Source organism: Polypterus senegalus, chromosome 11, assembly GCF_016835505.1.
Source record: "Polypterus senegalus isolate Bchr_013 chromosome 11, ASM1683550v1, whole genome shotgun sequence".
Taxonomy (NCBI): domain Eukaryota; kingdom Metazoa; phylum Chordata; class Cladistia; order Polypteriformes; family Polypteridae; genus Polypterus; species Polypterus senegalus.
This window is the reverse complement of record NC_053164.1, coordinates 80256395-80262394: the sequence shown is the minus strand read 5'-3', so window position 1 is coordinate 80262394 and position 6000 is coordinate 80256395. Positions and strand designations below refer to the sequence as shown.

Below are 6000 nucleotides of genomic sequence, written 5' to 3'. Positions count from 1 at the left end.
AGAGGCGTAATTCTGGGAGGAGCTGGGGCAGGACAGGAGGCGCATGCACGTGCGTTACTTTTCACGCTGACCGGGATTTATGGAGCAGAAGAACGTGGAAGCTGGCGTTCGCACAGATATGTGCATCTGGATTTTTTTGTGCATACGAACATTTCCGCTTTTGTGCTTATATCATGTTACAGCGTGAATTCTACGCACGGCGTTATGCATGAGACCCCAGGAGAATGTGCAGACTGATCTAAGCAGTTTAAGTCACTCAGTAGGGGCAGATAATAAAATAACAGTATTGCTATTTGTCAGGGTTTGATGGACACACGACTTTGGCCTGCAGTGTGCTCCAGTGCCGACCTATGAACATCTTTCTTTAAGCAACATACAGTACATCAGACAGTAGTTAAGTAATGGGAATGGGATACTTTTGTATATGTTGCTTTGCTCTTTCGTACCACGTGACTTGTTTTTTTTTTCCCTGTTTTTGGATTTTTTTTTTTAACTTACTGATATCAAAATAGCTAGAACTTTGAAGTTATATGGTTCTTGACTTAATCACCCAGGGCTTACATTACCAGTACTTACTTACTTACTTTGTAGGGTGGTGCATCACACTTCTTCTTCTGACTACTTTGGAAGATCACCGCTCTGCTGATGACATGGGTAGAGATTATCAGTCATGTAATTTGACATGGTGCATCGACTGCAAATCTAACATACCCCACAACAAAACGTTGTGTAATGTCACATCGGTTTAATGTGTTAGAATGGGAAAATGCTCTGAATTTCATTTATACTTGTTAAATTAGGTTTTAAAGAGGGCTGGCATAGATGGTTGCCTTTGACACATTATCATGGCGGGATTACTTGAATGAATAAGGTACTGGTCCATGATATAGATCAGGTTGGCCCTGGAAGGCTGCGCTGGCTGCAGGCTTTTTTTTCAACTCAGTTTCTTAATGAGAAGTCAATTATTGCTTATGAAGCAGTCATTGTTTAAATTCATCATTTTGGTTGCCTCACATTTAAGGGTCCTCACCCTTATTTGCTTATTTAGTCTTAAACAGATGCATTTACTGTTTTTAATTCCTAGTTTTTCACAAAAAGAAGCAAATGACAAAGGAACCAGCAGTTGTCCATCCAACTTGTTTCCATTTACACCTGTGTGTATTCATCATGAAATGTCTGGTTTAATAAATGTAGTGTTTATGTTTCAGCTGCTGTATGCATCTAAATTTCCCCTTGGAACTAGTAATGTTTATCTAATCCAATCTAATAAAATATTTACAAAAAAAGCAGAAGAGAAAAAAGTGAAGGACTGAAAAGTAGTCCTTTGTTTTAGGATTCAAATCATTTGCATGATATTCTTGGAAAGGAAAAATTCTGTGATATAAGAATGACCTGACATGGTAGAGTTAAAACACTAACAAGCCATGAAATTAAACAAAGGATTGGCTTCTAGTAAAAATCCGCAGCCACTGTAGCCCTTACCGATGTTGCTCACCTCCGGTACAGATGATCCATAAATCCAGCGATATTTTGTTGTTAAAATGTTTTTAGATAACCAAATAGCCATTTGTAAATATTCTGATTTTTGGATACCATTTATTTCACTTTGGATCAAACATTTGTCATAACTAAAATAATATGCAGGGTTGAGTTTGTATGTTATTTCCATGTTGGTTTATTAATTACTCTAGTTTCCTCAAGACGTGCACATTGTATTAATTAATGAAATTAAATCAACGCAGTCCTAATGCGTAGGGGACAAAATGGCATGGGCTGGACTGGGACATCGTTCAAGGTTAATTCCTTCTCTAGTGCTTGATGCTGTTCATGGCCCTGTATTGGAATAACTACATTCGGAAAATAAATTGATGAAAAAAATATGAATTAATAATTAACGGAGAACTAATGTAGCTGTTTCACCATTCTGGCAACTTTACTTTCACAAAACATTATATATAATCTTCAAAGAAATAAGAGAGCAGGATTAGAGCTGCAATTTAAGTTTAAGTTGGCATACTCCTATATCCAATGAATAAGATTACTGTGATGTTTGATGGGCACTGTGAAGAGTTAAAAATGTCTTTGGGCCATATTCATTTTCACAGCTGTGGGAAAAGACAGATACCTTTGTTAAATTGCAGTTGAGTTTTGCCTGTTCCAATGAGGGGGCCTGGGTGACATTGACTGGCAAAGTTGGTATACTCCTATATTTAATTAATGGGATTTACTGTGAGATGTAATTTGCATGATAGATAGATAGATAGATAGATAGATAGATAGATAGATAGATAGATAGATAGATAGATAGATAGATAGATAGATAATATAGTCTAAACACATACCAGAATGAGTAAAAAGAAAGAAGACTTCTGACTTGGCTGTCACTGTAACAGCAAGGCATTACACAGATGTATTGCAGTTGGTATAAAGGAGCCCCTGTAGTGTTTCTTAACACACTTATGTTGAATAATTCATTGGCTGAAACGCTTCAGTGTTAGTGTGTCAGAGAGACTATCTGTGCATTATTCAGAATAGCACTCAGTTTTGCTTTAATTCACTCCTTTGCTACAACTTCCAGGGGGTCCAAAATATGTCCTTTAACAGAGCTTGCTCTTTTAATTAGCCTGTTAGGTGGGTTTCTCTTGATGTGATGTTACCAGCCCAGTACACCACAGCATAGAAAATAACACTGGCTATCACAGAGATATGGAAGATGTGAAGAATGTCACTGCCCACATTAAAGGAACACAGTCTCCTAATTGAAAAGAGCCTGCTCTGCTCTTTCTTATATAGTTCCTCTATGTTCTGAGACCAGTCCAACCTATCATTAATATGGAACCCCAGGTAGTTGTTGGAGTAGACCACCTCTACATCCGTTCTAAAACTTGAAAGTACACCTTATGAAAAGGACCTAAGTGTCAAAGTGGTCTCATCACTGTCTATATCCAGACAAGTGAACAAGAAGTGATGTGTGGAATACAGGCTAAGGGAGGATATGCTTAAGTTACTGTATATAACTTATTATATTAGATAAACATACACACAATATAGTCTGAACACACACCAGAATGACTAAAAAGAAAGAAAACTTTTAATTCTATTCTTTACTACGACCTACGGGGGGTACAGAGTGTGTCGTATAACTGAGCCAGCCCTTTTAATTAGTTTGACGAAGTTCTATTGAAGTGATTTTATCAGCCCAGCACACCATGAGATAGAAAATCGCCATAACAGAGTTGTTAAAGATGTGAAGGATGTCACTTCACACATTAAACGAACGCAGTCTACTAAGAAAAATCAGTCTGCTCTGCCCCTTCTTACATACAGTAGTTCCTCTTTGTGACAAGACCTGCCCAGTCTGTCCTTGATGTGAACCCCCAAGTAGTTGTAAGAGTGCACCACCTCTACATCCACTCTGAAACTTGAAAGTACAGTACACCTTATGAGAAACACCCAAGAGACCGGATATAGGGTCTCTTTGGTGTGGAGAAAGTCAATAAGGAGGTCCTTGGTTTTCCTGATGTTAAGTTGCAGACAATTATTTCTGCATCAAGAAAACAAAGTTCTCCACCAGACTACTATGCTCAGTTTCATTTCATTTATCAACGCATCCCTTAAGTGCAGAATGATCAGACGTTAAACGTTGGGGCCCCCGAATTTTCAGATTTTTGAGAATATTTTTGAGAGATATTTTTGTTATTGTTGGAACTGGCTGCTCTCTCGTCTCTATGAATTCCTGCTTTCATTAGACAGAGATATATGCCAAGTTGCCAGTCAATGTGATCCATCTACCCAGAACCGGCTCTAGCATTTCGCTTCCCTAGTCAAAACTGTAAAAGTCGTCCAAACCGTAAGGTTTGGAATACTATTTCGAGAGTTATGTCGATGAACGGGTTAAATAACGTCAGCTCTTCGATACGCCCCTTTGCCCTTTCAACCAAGATGGCTGCGCCCATGTGAACGGTACGGCATGAAGGATATTTCTCACAGATCTGTCAACTAGTCGCTATTAAGTTACCGTGACCGGTAAGTTGAAATGGGAGAGTTGTAGAGCCTTGCTTTATATTTTTGGAGGTTGTGCATCTTCTCCTGGACAAAATCCATTTTGTTAAAGTATGCGTTAGGTCATTTTTAGTGTATTGTTATACGTAACACGTTGTGTTACCAGGTGCGATCGTGAACAGCTTTACCTGCAATGTTACGAGCCGATCAAGTAATCTTAAGGAGACTCTTCTGCAATGCTGCTTTGACAAGCACGAGCGACCAGAATTCGTATTAAACGGACATGTGGACAGAGTGTCGCTTCTGGTTATTCTGTTTATTTTTGTTCTTTATTTAGATAACCACACTGATAATATTAATCAGAATATTAGGAGAGCAGGGTCGCATCCAGCTTTCAGTTTTTCGTGTTTATTTGTACACATTGTTTCTGATATTTTTTTTATTCCTCTCACTAAAGTTATTCACCTTCGTTTGGAATTCTCCTATATTTAGAAGGATATGCATCGATATTTTTTTCTTATTCATTTCAAAAGTTACACGCTTGCTTATACAATGTGATAGTAGTGCAGCTTTCCATTTCGTTCATGCACAAGCTACTTTAAAGAGATATATCTTTAACAGACGGAGCTGACTTCTATTTAATAAATTGCTGAAGAAAGAGTTTGCAGCTCATAGGGAGTCTGAGTAGCCGGACATAAGGCGAATCACATTCTGCAACTGTGGCTATTTTTTAAAATTAGTCTTTCCCTGCAACTTTATATTCGTTTTGTAGCAATCCATCCATTGTCGAATTTGATTATCAGTTCGGCGTACAGTCCCCTATGTCTGTCACAACTTTTCAGGAAGGCATAACGCTTAAGCCGATCCTTACAGCATCAGGTGCCATGAAGTCCTGGACAGTCTATTATAGGAACAAATCACGCATATAACCCCACTTGTAAATATGATGTAAATGCCTTTTGGTTATTAGAGAAACCTTTGTAATTGCAATAACACCGGTGAAACCTGTTATTCTGTTCCCTTGGGTTGCAAGGTACTGGCGATCTTTAAGTTCAGTTGTGAGTTTTCAAATAACCTTTTAGCATTTTTACATGACTAATTAAGAATAAGCTACAGGAGTTGAGCATTAGGACACGTAAGGAATGGCCGCTAAAAGTAAGGGCTTGCAGTCATTAGTGCATATTAAATAAAAAAATTTTGTAAATTAAATTTTAGCAATTTTTAAGCAGTTATACATTAGTAATGTCTTTGCTTCAGTTTAAAATTGATGGAATCTTGATAAAAAAGATGTTAAATTCTACCAAAAACATGAACATTTCTAGATGTGTTCATACTTTTGACTGGTTGTGTGTGTGTGTATAATGTGCAGACATTAAAATTCAGTTAGTAGTGTTAAAGAAGAACATCCAGAGAGCCAGGTGTCCCTCCTGTTCATGGCACTAATTGTTTTTTAATCTGATGTTCTCATTTTTAATTTCTTCACATGTGTGGAGGGACCATTGTTTTCATGAAAAAATGACTTCTGGTTTTTCTATGGAAAAACATGCTTTAATATCCATGAAACAAGTTTTCCTCAGCTTTGGAGAGATGTTTGTCCGTGTCTGTGCATATGTGGTAAAAGCTTTATGGATACTGGAACCTTAGAAACAATCAGTAGATTCTTGTGATATTTAGTAGACAAATATGACTTGTTAGCCCTAAGAGCTGAATTGGGTTGCACATGAATGGAAAACAGTGTTCTGCTGTTATGGACTATTTTGGCTTTAACTTGAGTCATTGTGTTTTGTTTTGTTTTTATTTTATTTTTACATTGGAAAATTGCACCTAAATTTTGTTGTACAATGTCTCATTGCTACAATGACAATAAAGATTTTGATTTGATTTTCGATTTTGATTTTTATTTGATGAATCAAGGCCATCTTAACATATGGGTACAATGGACTCTGACTGGGGGCCCCAGGAGCATAGGGGCCCACAATGTTTCTGACACCTATGTAT

At 37.5% G+C, this 6000-nt stretch overlaps 1 protein-coding gene across 1 annotated transcript in view; it reads left to right on the top strand.

Moving 5' to 3' along the window:
* The first annotated feature begins 3936 nt into the window (after positions 1-3936).
* The window catches only part of mrpl11 (mitochondrial ribosomal protein L11), a 404609-nt gene continuing 402545 nt past the window's right edge, over positions 3937-6000 (top strand). Inside the window, exon 1 of the mRNA XM_039769143.1 lies at positions 3937-4026. The gene's annotated coding sequence lies outside the window, so the exon portion shown is untranslated. The remainder of the gene's footprint in view (positions 4027-6000) is intronic.